The sequence below is a fragment of the Drosophila mojavensis genome, unplaced genomic scaffold (genome assembly GCF_018153725.1).
Source record: "Drosophila mojavensis isolate 15081-1352.22 unplaced genomic scaffold, ASM1815372v1 contig_136, whole genome shotgun sequence".
Taxonomy (NCBI): domain Eukaryota; kingdom Metazoa; phylum Arthropoda; class Insecta; order Diptera; family Drosophilidae; genus Drosophila; species Drosophila mojavensis.
In genome coordinates, this window is record NW_025318667.1 from 24,377,591 (window position 1) to 24,393,490 (window position 15,900).

Sequence of the window (15,900 nt, forward strand, 5' to 3'; positions counted from 1 at the left end):
AATATTGCAGAAACAACGCTTAGGAAAGCCCTTGACATTGGCCTTGATATGAATACATATGGTAAATACACACATTATTTGGTTTTCATTGTTGACACAAGGTGTTCATTTCATATTTATAACTACATTAGTGTATGTATATACAATCAATAGTCAAGGCTCATAGGACTCTCAAGGTTCAAATTTCACTTGATAGTTTTTCAGCTTTGGTCGGATTACGCTTTCGTCGGATATGAGAAATATTTGAAAAATTTTGCCACTATATAAAAATAAAAACTGGAATTTATTCTTACCTATTGTTAAACATACTTTTCTCCTGTGTGCCTGCGGCTTTTGAATTTATTATTCCAGCGTATACGACACAACTATCGCTTTCGATAAGCATATTTAAATCTAATCGATATTTCACTCAATTTGGTGCTGAAAAACAGTTGCTCATCAGCTGCTTCGACAGTTCAGTCTGCGCACAGCTGATGACGAAAGAAACATCGGATGCCATATATCGATACATATATCGTGTACAACCATCGACACACAAGGTATCGTTAAATAATGGCGCGAAATCAATTTTCAAATTAAAATTGATTTAAGTATTATTCTAAAATTGCTGAAATGTTTAAAACTCTCTTAGTATATCCTAGTATTGATGGATATATTGGACATTTTTTATGGCAGCCCAATTAGTAATTGTGGCCCCAGTGCATGTGCTCTGCCCCCATCGGGCAAGCTAAGCAGACCGTAACTGGCCGAACAATGGCGACACATACATTAGAGCTAATTATGCTCTTTATGACTTAAAGTCAAGCTGCCGTCTATTATTCCTAATTTACAATCGCCCAGTTGGCACCAGCGGCACCACATGTTCATTGAGCGAAACTCGTGTGTCTCATTCATGGGGGCGAGTGACTTTAGTTTTCGCTCAACTTGAGCGCAACTGAACTTCTGCGCAGCCAGTGGCGCCCGAAAGGGAGGGGCCGCTGCTCAATGCCGTGTGTCCCCCCCTCCTGGAGCAGAGACTCTGGTGCGCAGTCTGGCTCGTTTTTGTTTACAAATATTCCGTTGTGCCATCCGCTCGTACCGTAGTCCTTAGAGAGTTCCATGCGCGCCTGTTGCGTGCGACCGTTAGATGTGTTGGCTTAATGGATTCTGCCTCGGCCTCGATTGCCTTGGCCATTTGGCTGGCCCGGCCCGGCCCGGCCCGGCTGCTGTTTCTATTTGTGATAATCAAATTAAGCGGTCTTCCCGAGCTGATTATCAGCTATGCCATTGCCATTTAATTTCGTCTTAATCAACTGCACAGTTGCCAGTCCCTTCCAGTCCCTTCCTGGCCTTCCCATGCCGCGGCGACGGCCCATTACAAAATAATATAACAAAGATTTATCAAGAAAAACCCCAATAAAAATCACAGCAAAACAATTAACTAAGCAATCTGGGCCAGCAAATCAGATTAATTAAGAACAATCGCCCAACATTCAAATAGCCGTATGGTCTTCCACATTATGTGATATAAGCTTGATATATGATTTATATACATATGATTGTTGCTCGACTGGGCCATGCCCTATAATGACCTATAATGCCCTATAAATGAAATTGCTTACAAAATATTTATTATATATAATATATTATTATTTATATAATAATCTTATGCCATACGACTATGTATATACCCTAATAAATGTGTGATTTTAGTAGAGCATAATGTTTCATTTGATTTATAGGAGCAAGTAAATTTGCAAAGTCTCAGCTAGTTAGTTAATCCTCGTCTGTTTTATTTCCTGGAAATGTATTTTCTAATTTTTCAATTCAGAAAATAATTCGTGTTTAATTTTCGTTTCGCAGAATGGGTCGGCGTCTTAATGCATGCACATATTTCTATTCGCATCCTGTTTTGAACCCAAGACAAACTCACTCAGGGCATTGAGTGGGCGTGCGCTGGCAAAGCGCTCCGAGTAGAAGTAAAAAAAAAAAATAAAAATAAAAAAAAAAATAGCTCATACGCCATGTCGGCTGTCGCTTGGTGCGTGCTCAGGTTCGGGTCGCTTCGTTGATTCTTTGGCAACGGCAACGGCGACGGCGACGGCGACGGCAACGGCCACGTTCACTTGGATTTCTGATTTGAATTGTTGAAAGCGTTTGCAGTTCGCTTGCGAATGTCCTGACCGACGGTTGTGTGGCCGGCGCAGCATCCGAGCAACCGAGCGACAATTTACCAAAACACTTCGAAAATGGTTTTTGAAAGTGTGAATACAATGTGCCACTAGTACTTTAGCAGAGCTAACTCTAATTGGTAATACTCGTATTACTCGTTTCCAAATCCGTGCATATTTTTCTTGACTATTTTTTTTTATGTGCTGAAAACTAAAGGAAATTTGAAAAATTCAAATTCAAATTCAATTAAAAAACAAAACAAAACAAAACGATTCTCAAGTGATAAATAAAATAGAAAATACTTGATATTCAGCCACTGTATTTGCACGTGCTTTGTGCCGCCTGCGCTAGCCCCAGTTCTCGCATCTAAACAGGTGAGTGCACCACCGCTTAATTACCGGAAATTCAATTATAAGGTGCGGCGACGACTTTCACTAACGGTAATTACATTATTTCGTTACGCGCTTTCACCTCAAACATCGAGCAACACAAACAAGTTGAAAAAATTGCAAATTGAATGCAAAAATTTCCAAAATTTTCATTAATGAGCTCGAATTTGAATTCGAATTTGCAATTCGCAATTCTCAATTGAACTAATTGTGCTTTATAGAACTTCGGGAGCTTTGCAGTTCTGTGTGCCTCACTTTGATCAACAGAGGGAAAGTGAGAGTGAGAGAGACAAAGAGAGAGAGAGAGAGAGAGAGAGAGAGAGTGAGAGCACGGAGTATTCTCTGGTCGCATTGTATTCATCGGTCTTTAGTTCGATTCAAATGAAATTATGCGGTTACCCCAATCAATGGCGATTTGTAGCCAACTCAAAAGGTTGAAGCGAGCTCCCTTTTATTTTTTATATTTCGTGAAACCTAATTCAATTAGGCGAAATAGGGTTGCCTTAAAAGCTGTGTATGTGTGTGTGTGTGTGTCTGTGTGTGTATTTGCGTCTATCAAAAACAGTATCGAAGGCAGAGGGAACGCGCTATTTAAATACACAGACGGCATAAAGCTCATTAGCATATTGTCGCCAGAACGGTCATCAGGTTGACGGGACAGCTGGTCCCTGTCCTCAGTTCCCTGTTCCCATTTCCCAGCTCTAATTTTTCCACTTGATTGATGAGTCCAGTTACAGTTACAGTTACAGTTACTCATCTACCGTTACAGTTACAGTTACACTTAGAGTCGAGAACAAAAAATAAACTCGGCAACGCATCTAAAAATTTTACCCGCCAGCCGAAATGAAATGCATTTATCAAATAGATGAGTTCACCCATTACCTCCTCCCCCTCCCCCCGCTTAAATGATTCCATCTATATTTATCATAAACAATTTTGGAGCTAGACTTTTAGATTTGTATTCAAAATGGGCTCGAGTCCATACGAATTTCTAGATTGTTTATATATTTCATCAATTGTACTTAAAATTCTTTAGTCCTTAGAGTATTATTCAATTTTGTGATTAAATGGGAGCTTAATTAAATACAAAAATCTTTTATTTACTCAATTAATAACTCTAAATTATCTTCTGAATTGTATAACTGTTACACTAAAATATGAAGTTCGGTGTAAGCCTTAAAAGGCGCCGTTACATCCAGTCCTGAATTATCCCTTATGCCATTTTAAAATCGCAATGTTATCTTTTATGATAATTGCGTGATTAATTAATTATGAGCTTATTAATTTTTAAATTTAATTAAAATGTTTTCTTTTAATTATATGCATTACTCATATCATATTTATAATTTAAGTATGGATATTATACCTAGATTTTCACATTAAATTTATTGTTTTATAATTTATAATTATTTGATTATACAATAGTTAATATTTATTTAATTAAGTTTTATTTATCTTATTTATTATTTTGTTTTATAATTATAATTCCATTTCTACAATATAATATTGTATTTGGCTATTCAAGTATTTTATTATAATTATATTATTATATATTTTTATTTCATATTGTATTTATTTATTTCCTCATATGTATGTCCCATAATGGAAAATTTGGATTCTCACAGAATGGAGCAAATCAATATACTTCACCCGAAAACATAAGAATATGCACGTATCCACAGATAAAATCAGGTTGGGCACCGACCCTATAAGGGATAATGTCAGGTAATTAGGCGCCACGCTAGACAAAAGACTCGCATTTAAATACCATTTAAAATATATTTTTAAATATCAGAAGTGTAATTTGTTGTCTTTATCTATTTATTAATTTAATGAAATGCAAGTCTTAATTTAGATAGTAAAAGTGTTTTATTCACATGAGTAAAGTGTGGGTGGATAAAGCCAGATGTCATATCAATCGGTTTCCGATTTGTCGGAATAAAGCCTTAAAACTAAACTAGAATAATATTTCTTGTTTCATATTATATTTAATTAGCAAAAATATTTAAAGTGTTGGTTGATTTTGGTTTAAAATAAATTTATGTTGAAAACTGTATATGCTTAAAAAAAAAATGGAAATAATATGTTTATATTAATATAATAAATATTTTATTTAATTTTTTTCATTAACTTTACTTCTCTTTGTTGTGCTTTATGTTCCTTAAACATTTTATATAATATTAAATCTATTTTTTACTTATTTAATTATATCTACATATATTGTTACTATATTATTTTATATTTAAATATAATTTCATGTTTTTATTAATATTTTATATATTGTATTATTAATTATTATTAATTAATTATTAATAATATTTTGCGTTTCATATAATACTTACTTTTTATTGTAAATAAAATCGCAAATGTAATTACTTAATTCTGAATAATATTACACTGTACTATTAATAAAAATGTTAAATATCTTGTAAAAGTAAATTAAATGAAAAATATGATGCTTTTGGCAAATGAATATAAAAGAGTAAAAACACCAGCAAGAGATTTTTATTATAATTATATAGATTATTTTATAAAACTATATCAAATATTGAAATTCACGAATTATTAAATGTTCTGCCCTAGACACCTTTAACAAATACATATTACCTGACACTCTCTCTTAACTGAAACAAATATAAACTATGGTTTGGAAAAGTAAGGGTATTTTGTAGTCTTATGGCTCTGCACTGTATAACTTTCGATTTTTTACGCTTTGAGTTTAGCGAACGTTTTGCTGCATTTAAACAATTAAATTTGTTATTGGCTAAGGCCTGCCTCTGGGGCAAATGGGGGCAAATGGGTGCAAATGAATCGACCTTGACTACTTTGAGCATATTTTACAGAGTTTTCTTCTTCCTTTCGCGGCACACGCAACCTGGCGCCGGGCAGGTGGGTGTGAAATATGCGACATGCATTTAATGTGAAGTTCCACTTAATTTGCATTTAATGCGCGTACTTTTCGTCTAAATTTAATTGGTCTAATTAGGTGCGACATGGCCGTAAATGTAATGTGAACATTTCGCGCATTAAGTGATTAAGCGCAAAGACTCCGGCAGTGAAATGACGTGAAGTGAAGCGAAACAAATGCGAGATATGAGAATTGTGCATAGAATTAATGAGCCAAATGTCAAATTTGAATGGGTTAAATAATGTCTTACAAACGCGACAACAAAGGAAGCTGCCAGCCACCCGCCCACCGCCCCCATTCCCCATCCGCTATATCTCGCCCCCACCACAGACTGTGTGGGCTGTTTCACAGTCTACAGTGGCTACATTATTGAGCTGGCCGCCAAGAGCTTAAGGTTCACCCAGATGCAGATGAATGAAAACGAAGTGAAATTCTTACAAACTTTTCCATAATGTTTTCACAAGAATTTAACGCCTCAGGCAAGGCAAAGAAAAAAAAAAAAAAAAAAAAAAAAGAAGAAAAGAATATGAATACCCAACCTACTAGACCAAGGCAAACAGACCAGAGATAAGGCATTAAAAATGAACACGATAGATAGAGGCTGTGCGGGCGACACGTCACGACTTGCTAATGCTCTGCAATTGATAAGCTGGCCTCGTCCAATCCGACACTGGCAGGCCCCCAGCTAATACACCTGCCCCACTACAGGGTATGCCACATGACGTTGACTTCTCTTGAGTCTTGCATCACTTTTGAAATGGGAACGGAACCGTAAGAATACCACAACGCACAGTTACAGCTACAGCTACGGCTACGGCTACGGCTACAGCTGGGGCATGGGCACAGGTGGGCGTGGCATGCGCCTGACCAAAAGCAGCAGCAACAACAAGAAAACACTTACCTCATCTGCCCGGCAACCCGTTCCAGCTCTTTGTCTAGCTCTTCCGTCGGGGCCTTCCTCCGGCCGTGCGCCCAGGCATTCACAATGTTTTGCTTATTGTCCTTCTGCCGGCTGATGGCAAGTGGTGCCCCAGCAATTGCAGTTAGATAAGCATGTCCTCCCACGCCCACGCCCACGCCCACTCTCTGCCACGCACTGCGACCCCTTTGGCTTTGGCCCTTTGTGGGGATTTCTGCTCTCAGCCAAGCAACTAAGAAGCTGCTGCTGCTGCCACTGCCACTGTTGCTGCATACTTTGTGGCGCCATTTAAGGCAAATTTATATCTACGTTATGTATCTCAAATGTGCGAGCTCTGAAGTACCCAAGCGTTTGCACTGACATGTGCCTCGGTCAAGCATCTCTCTCCCTTGCCCTACCCCCTTTTCTATTTCCCCTTTTCATTTCAAAATATTTTCGCATTACGCATAATAAATTAACTGTTTTATTTGGCCAAATTAGCTCGGCCTTAGTCATGCATTTCCAAAAACGCCTTCGGTGTTTGACCCACTTTTAGAAAATCCAAAGTCCTTTGAGATCATCTGCAGTAATATGGGTTAGCCACAGTGAATTATCTCCTGTGTAACCTATTCAAAAGGCCATAAATTCGGTTTATCCATATCAAAGTAAAGATTGCTATAATATAATAGAAAATTCAGAAGCAATTCGCTTTGGCTCGATGTGACGAGCTTTTAACTAGACTTTGGCTCTGAGACGGTCAAAAATGGAATCGCCAACTGCTAATATCATGGTTCCCTTCAGCATTTCGAGGCAGGCGTATTTAATACCTAGGTCCTCCTTTCTGTCCACTACCCAGAGTACCCAGAATTTCACGTCTTTAAACTCGATGGCTAACGACTGCTTGGAATGTTGTTTGGCAGCCTCGTTCGTTCTCGTTAGAACATTTGGTCAAGTAAACCCTCACGTTTTGGGAATTAACAATTTTGTTCAATTAATAAACATTTCACTTCGGAAAATAAGACATACGAAAGGTAAGCAACTCCCGTTTACCTTTGTGAACTTGTTAAGCTTGGGCTTGAATTCATTTAACAATATCCGTCGTATACTTGCAATTTTATATTAAGTTCTGTAGCCATTTAATAGGCAATTAGTTTCACTTTGAGTAACGATTTTAACTGGCTCCGATGTAATTTGTAGATTTGCCTTTATATACACATACACTAATTCATATACATATATACAATACTTGTACATTTATATATACATATGCATGTATATCATTCAAATAATATGACATAGTATGAAGTTAACAGCAGAGTTTCTCTTTTAAGTTTCCTGATTCGTGATTGGCTCCCGGTGTTGCAGTTGTATTAGTGAGAGACCGAGAGCTTGTAAAATTATTATCCGAGTGAGTTTGCGCCTTTGCTGCACGCTCCAATTGACAGTCTGTGAGAGCAAGAGAGAAGGAGCTATATTGTTGGCTGTTGCTGAGCCCGTCAGTCGCTGAGTGAGAGCGAGAAGGCTATTGAGTCGCACATAGCCACCATGTTTGTGAGTGCACGAAGAGATGATTAGAAGAAGTTGGCATTCTAGTTGGAATTCTAGTTGGAATTCATGCGAATTATTGTGGAAGCTGACACAAACCCGACATATGTATAGACATGCATATACTTATATATGCATCGTACACATTCTGGAAAATATATACATACACTTCGCGTCATCAGGTTAGCGCCCCCCCTTACACTCATTTTCTTTTACGTTTTTCTCTTTGCCTATTGCACACAGCTTCTTGGTTTTTTTTTTATTTCATTATCATCATATGAGATGTCTCTCATACCAAAAAAAAGCGCGAGTGAAAACCCGTTATGTTTTATTTTCTATTCTGCTCAATTTTCGCAAAAAATGTGTGCACTTATTTTGCGTCATCAGATTAGCGCCCCCAAATGCAATTGTAATTATCTTGCTTATTTTGGCAATTACACTCACCAAATTTTTTGTGAAGCTCAAAGTATTCAATATATTTATAGTATGGGTAAAGAAACAGTTTTATCTTTGGTTGAAAATCAAAGATTGAGGCATACTTTGAATCTAGACTATGCAACCATAAAATTGCTGAAAAATCAGGAAAAAACACAAAACTAAGTGGCAATTTTCTTACAAATAGGGAAAACTATGGAAAAAACTATATAAGCGGCAATAATCAAGTGATTTCAGAAGGAAATAGAAGAGCATTAGTTCGAGAAGCTTTGAATTCCCACGAATCGACCACCAAGATTAGGGTTAAAATCAGTGTTAGGACGAGCTTATCAACGGTCTAAAGAGCAATTAAGAAAGTTAATTACTTAAAGAAACAGAATGTAAAAAAAAGACACCAGTCGATATGCTGAGAAAAGAAATACGCATTAATTTTGGCCGGGCGAATATGACGTGGTCTACCCAATGGCAGCATGTTGTCTTTTCTGATGAGAAAATTTGAATTTGGAAGTAACTGATGGATATAATTATTATATCCATGACCTACTCATAGAAGAACATTATTTGGAACGGTTTCCAAGCCGCTGCGGCGGGGGGGTGGTGTGGCATTTGTGTAGGTATCAATATCTTACTACAGCACTTGCAAGCTTCAATTTTTGACATCGCGCATGAACGCATAAGACCATAATATCGTGTTTAAAACTGCTGTTCCGCATTTCTATAACCTGTCTGAAAACCGGCATTAGATTTTCCAGCATGATAATGCCTCAATTCAGACCGCCCGATCTCTGAAGTCCTGGATTCAGGGCCAAAAAATTGATCTCATGGAGTGGCCACCATACTCACTCGACCTTAATATCATTGGAAACGTCTGGGGATGGTTGGTCAGGAAAGTATATGAGTCCGGAAAGCATTATAGTACAAAGACAGAGTTAATCGAAGGTACTGAACACGCTTAATCAACCATATCCTTGAATAATATTGAACAACTTTATAATTCCATTCCTAATCGAATTTTTAAAGTAATTTCAAACAAAAACGGCACTACGCACTACTAATATTACTTAAAAATAACAATAGCTTAAAATACAGGTGTTATTTTTGGTAATTAACTTAAATAAATTGAATTTAGCGCAGGGGGCGCTAATCTGATGACCAAATTTTTGTTACATGTTTTTTGTACATTTTACAAAAAAAAATTATTTAAAAATAATCCTTATTGTTACAGTAGCCATTCTTTTTGTATTTTAAAGAGAAATAAATGGAGTATATTGTAAAAAAATTTCAAAGATGGAGCTCTGCTGGTTTAGATTTTATTTAGCTTTGAGGTTGAGTGTAAAGGGGGGCGCTAACCTGATGACGCGCAGTGTATATTCGGAAATGATCTTTGTCTGCAATTTTAACACTGAAAACTTGAGCTTTTTAGCTTTTACGCGCTGCGTTGTTTGTTTGTTTATCATCAATCAATCAGTCCAGTGATTATAAAGTGATATATACATATATATATAGAGTCTGGCAATACGCCAGTCTATAAACGCTGCGGACAATGTCGTATAAAATGCGATTTTACTGTTTCTTTTTTACTTGCACCGAAAATTTTCATTTACTTCGCTTCGCTGGCTGCTCGGCTAAAAAATCAGCTGCAGCATATTTTAAGCTGTGCTGGAAGAGGCATTCCCAACTGCTGGATACTCTCATCACGAATGTAACTCCCTTTGCTGTTGAACCTTTTCCTTTAGCCAGTGGATATGCCCATTTGTTGCAGTTGTGCCTACAGGGTTTCAGAAAGCGAAAAAAAAGAAAAACAAAAAAACAAAAAAACAATAATAAAACGTAAGTGCGTTAAAAAATTTGTATGCGTTACTCTCTATCTCTTTCGCTCTCGCAGGCGCCAGCACTCACACCTGGACCTGAGCTTATGCATATCATGAAAAATTTATAAAATTCTGCCAGCGGGCGGTTTCCATGCCTCCTGCTGTGCTGATGCTGTGAGTCCGGGTGTGTGTGTGTGTGCGTGCGTGTGTGTTAATATAATTGATTGACATTATTTAAGCGTGAAGACAACAAAATTTGCAAGTAAACAAATGACATTTAAATTGTTTTCCCACACACACAGCGTGTGTTTCCCAAAAGAATGACTCCCAATTGGTTTTGTTGCCTTGGCGCGAGACTCGACCTCAAATGCGATTATAATAATTGACAATTAAAACAATTTTATCACGTTGCGACGTCGATTCGCTTGGACATTCATTTTCCAGCCGCACATGAAAATATTTTCAATCACTTTTCCTTCGCACAATTTTCTGTTGAATTGTAGCTCGGCAATCGTTCGAATCGAATTGGATTCGTCTTCAACTTTTATTAACGCAATTTATATTTTACGAAAGGCCAAATTTTGCTTAGTAAGATTTGTTAGCCAAGAGTGGAATTTGGGAAATATCAATACATATATATCTTTGTCTACAAATTATTTTTGACAGCTTCGACCAGGCTTATACGGCTTGTGCTGTGTAGTGACTATCAGTGGGTCAGTCAGTTAACCACTCAATCGGTCAATCCTTATGCAGTTAGTCAATCAGTCACATGTTTCGTGTATTTCTCATCAATCAATCTTAACTCAATCCGTATGCAGTTCTGTTTGGCATTGATCATCAGTCAGCCAATCATTGAATCAGTCATTCACTCAGTCCTCATACAGTTAGTCAATCAACCAGTCTAGTTTCTCAGCGCCTGTCAGTCAGGTATACCTAGCCGATATTCAGAATAAATCAATCAATCGATAACACCGTCAAGCAGCTAGCATGCAGTTGGCATAATATTTAGCTTTACTTACTATATATTTAGTTCATTTGGAGAATCAATATCAATACCTAGTGAACTAGTTCAGTGGTTTCCATGAGCTGAGTTTGAAAAATGCTTTCTAAAATACTTATCAAATAATAGATAAATTAACAGAATACACGAATATGTTCTAAACTTTATTGCTCTATCAACTAGTTCTCTTTCTCTTTCTAAATAATTTCCAAAGAGTTTACATAACTTTTAACAGTACTCATCAAAATATGCATAAGTTTTCAAAAAATTAAATTTAAGCTAAACATTAAAGTTGAGCTTTTAAAGAACTAGTTCATTACGCTTCACTCAGTTTGCATGCATTGCATATTTTTTATAGTTTGAGATAAAATATTTCCTCGGGCAGGCATGTGGCATGCATGTTTATGATTATGTTTCTCCTTCTATTAATGCTTCTGTTTCAGTTAATGCTCATTGGCAATTGTTTGAACACTTATTGCCCTCCCGATTGTTATTATTTTTCTTCTCTTTTCTGCTGTTGAGTGTGTAAATTAAATATGAGATGTCCTTTGACAGCTTACAGTTTGCCTCTTCGCTCGCTTCACTCACAATTAGTTAATTGACTTAAAATTGTTAATTGTGTTGTTGTTGCTGCTGCTGTTACTGCTATTGCTCCTGCTCCTGCTGCTCCTGCTGCTGCTGCTGCTGCTGCTGCTGCTGCTACTGCTACTCCTGCTGCTGCTCCTGTTGCTGCTCCCGCTGTTGCTTGTCGAGATGAAAGTAAAGTCTCATTTCTCAGAAGCAACATATACAGATAAACAAGCCAAAGACAGAGAGAGAGAGAGAGAGAGAGAGAGGGAGAGACAGGCGAGAGCAAAGGTGAGGGAGTGAGGGAGACATGCAGAGAGCAAGAGATTCAAACATAAATGTGGTGCAAAGTCACTTTGAAGTTCTCCGCACCCGCACCGCCAACCACAAAACGTTGCCAGGTGGGGTTTTAGGGTAAGATAGGGGCTTGCGTAGGGAGGCTTTACTGTGTCAATAGCTGCTGCTGCTGCTTCTGCTGCTGCTGCTGATGTTACTGTTGCATGCTAATCGAGTCAAATTGCGCCCCAGGAGCTATTTTCGTCTGCATTACCAGATGTGAGCTTGTTCTTTTTGTCGCGAAATTCGTAAATAATTTATGAAGAAATTAAACTGTTTTTCCTTCTAATCCCCCACACACATACACACACACGCACACAGAGAATTCTTTTTGGTTGAGTGTAACTAATTGAAGTGCAAACGTTGGAAACTTTTGCGTCTGCTGGCTGGAGGCCAACGCGCCTGGCCTCTTGGCCATTTGTTAAATGCTAAAATGAAAACTGTTTCTGGCCAAGCCGACACGCCCACACGCCCACCCGCCCGCACGCACATACACAGCAGGACAGACAGACAAACGCAGAGTTATGAGCATCAGAGTCGCTTCATTGTATTGCCAGCGTCTTGGCGGACAGTGCGAAGTTCTCAAACGCAGGCATTTTCGGTATTTGTCTTCGCTCCTGAGATCAGCGAGTGGGTGAGAGCTGTGGGCGTGTGGGCGTGGCGTCAGCTTGTTGATTTTGACTGTAGCCCGTCAAGGCCAAAACACTCTGTCCGCCAAAATAGTTTGCCCTCTGCGTTTTCGGCTCACCAAATTGCGCACATTCATTTCCGTTCCAGGAACTTGGTGACAGTCAAATGAGCAACGCCTACCGCAATGACAGCCCCACCTCCCCCACCCCCCTTACCCTTCGCCCCAGCCACGACCAGTGCCAGCGCCACCCGCAGAGACAGCGAAAGTAGCTCGCCTAGTCTTAAGGGAGTTGGATAATTGTGAATTTATCAACTGTTGGCATTTTTGGGACACGCTTTAAGTCCTCTGCTTATCATAAACAAAGTCTCTCGCTCTCTCTCTCTCTCTCTCTACTATCCGACTCTTACTGTAACTGTAAATGTAGCTATGCTGTGTGTATAGGAAGTGAATATAATTAAGGAGCTGTGAGAGATAATTTCTAGTATATATCCAAAATTATCTTAAGCACTTGCACTTCTTAGAGAAGCATTCGGACTGAATTCTCTATGTGAAACTTAATTAGCTTTACATTGACTATGTAAATAAACTACACAAATAATTTATCATTGTCTTTAGGCATCTAAATGAACTCATTTAGAATCGAGCTGAAACGAAAAACTATCAAAAATGAGAGATCAAGCCAGTATCAATGCTTCAATCCAATCGGTACTCAAATACTGCAGATGCTTAGGGCTAGACTCTCATGAAGTTGAGCTATATTACTAATATATAATATATTCTATTTATAATATGTAGTACAAGTAGTTTGTCGTTCCAGACTCAACAGGGGCTTGCACGTTCCTTGTCAATGAAGTTTCAGTCCTTAGCTGATGCATTGAATCTCTTTAAAGTGATCTGCTGCATCATTTTAGTCTTATCAAAATATTATTCTACTAATTTCGTATTATGAGCCATACAAGTAGTACAGTGTAGCTAATATTTGATCTATTATACACTAAAGCCAACGTTGAATGAGCCTCTACGACAATGGCCAAGTTTCATGCTAACTTTATGAATAGCCTTGAATATTCAAGCTAATCACACTTACTAAATATTTAAGTATGCCAGTTATTAGTTTTGGCCATTATCTTAAGCTAATTACATAGTTATTTTATTGGGGTTTCTTATGCACCTATGCAACCTTCTATATTATGCGCTTTTCTCTTTTATAAGGTCAACGACCTCTAATTTACTTCTTTGAAATATTTAAAGCTATCCACGTAAGCATATAAATGAATAGTGCAATTGTACTCCAAAAATCGCTGTAATTCTGTAGACCAACTCTCCCAGCCAACTTCAATTAGGAGAGCTGTAGCTGCGCTGCCTTAGTAGTACCGCAGATCTTATTTGGATTCGTGCCGGAGACCCAATCTCATCTCACATGATTAAGCTTAATTCATGCTAAACATTAACATGCGACCCGTTTGCTTATTAAAATTTATGATTTTTACTATGAGCGTGTGTGTGTTTAGCCCCGTTTTTGTTTTTTGGTCGAGCTTCGTATGATGTGGTGGATAAGTTTTATAACTTTTACCAAATTGTAAAGTACGCTCCTCGAGTACTAAAACTTTTACGCCTCCAAAGAGTATGCAATGTTCATGCTACAGTAGTCAATTGTATTCATGATCTGCATGTGTGTGTGAGCGTGTAGGTGTGTGTGTGTGTGTGTGCGCGCTTCAAGTCGAATGTCACAAAGGAGCGTGTGCTGCTCAAGCAACGGGAACAGCATAAAAAATTCAACAAAAGAAATGTGAAAATATGTCAGCGGGTTAAGCAGCAGCAGCAGCAGCTGAATCCAATTGAGAGTGTTGAAACAGTCGAGCATGACCGGCTGCGTAATACGCGCTCAGAGATGAACACAACTGAAGCTTTCATAGAACATCAAATATTTGTTGGGTTTTATTCTGTAAAGATCGGAAAATTCACTTCTTGCGAAAGTCTGTATCTTCCATATATATTATTAGATGGAAATTTGTGATTTATTTTATTTTTATTTCATGAACTTTGATGTCATAGTAGACCTCGTAGTACACCTTCAGGAATATGAGAATCTTGTATATATTGAACTTTAATATTCCCACCCATATATAAATATAAATACTCCCATTATATAGTTACTCCCCTTAGACTTGCACAACCAATATACCCGTTCGCACTCTGTGAAGTCGATGGAAAGCATGCGGCATGCGGCATGCAGATGTGGCATACGTTGTGGTACGTGGGCGTGGCATTAAATTATGAACTCAAGATTGCAAATTGCGTTTCCTAGGATACGCGTAGGTCACTGCGTGTTAGGGGCGTGGCCAGAGCAGTGACACACAGCACACAGAGAGCACAGCGCGACCAGACAAATATTCTCCAATTCTCCTACAGAATTTCGCCCGGTTTTCGCCACAAAATTGAGTCACTTTGAATATGGAAAATTCTAGTTAAACTCCACTTGGCATACGCTTTCAGTAAACCTGATATCGTTGCAAATGCTTGGAACACCGGAGCCTTGAGCATGCTCGTAAATTGTGCTCCAGCACAAAGTGCTAGTTCCATATATTCCACACACAACGAACCAATCGTAAGGCTCACAAGTTGGAAAAATTCTTTAGTAAATTTCGAGTTTTTAGTCTTTTTGCTTTGTGTTTTTTGGTTTGCTAATACTCGTGTGCTGTTGCATGTCGGCTAGTCGAAACATAACTTGTGCTTAAATGTTAAGTAGTTCAACACACACACACACACACACACACACACGCAACCTTCCACACATACAAATAGACATGCACACAGTCAGCCGTAGGGGAAGCGGCCAAAAGCTAATTTGATTTTATTAATGAAATCATTAGTAGAAATGACAAAACGTAGCCAGGCAGGTAGGGACAGGTAAGGCAGGACTCAGGCATGGAAACTGCTCAGCAGACGGCCAGACGGAATGAATGAATTTAATGTAGCATGTGAGTGGTCGTTACAGCTTTTCCTTTTTATACCCTGTGCACATGAAATCAACTTGCTGGGGAGTAGAAGACGTGGGGACAGATTTGTGACATTTTTTTGTTATAGGAATTTATGTTTTAAGGATAAAGTCAGCTTGGATAACTTGAAACTATGATTAAACATATTTATTTGGTTTGCTAAAATATCTAAGCTAGTATTTATTTGCATTATAAATCTCTTATAAATATATTTAATAATTATTAAAAAT

At 38.1% G+C, this 15,900-nt stretch overlaps 1 protein-coding gene across 1 annotated transcript in view; it reads left to right on the forward strand.

Moving 5' to 3' along the window:
* The first annotated feature begins 2,137 nt into the window (after positions 1–2,137).
* The window catches only part of LOC6584619 (allatostatin-A receptor), a 149,839-nt gene continuing 136,076 nt past the window's right edge, over positions 2,138–15,900 (forward strand). Inside the window, exon 1 of the mRNA XM_044008604.1 lies at positions 2,138–2,525. The gene's annotated coding sequence lies outside the window, so the exon portion shown is untranslated. The remainder of the gene's footprint in view (positions 2,526–15,900) is intronic.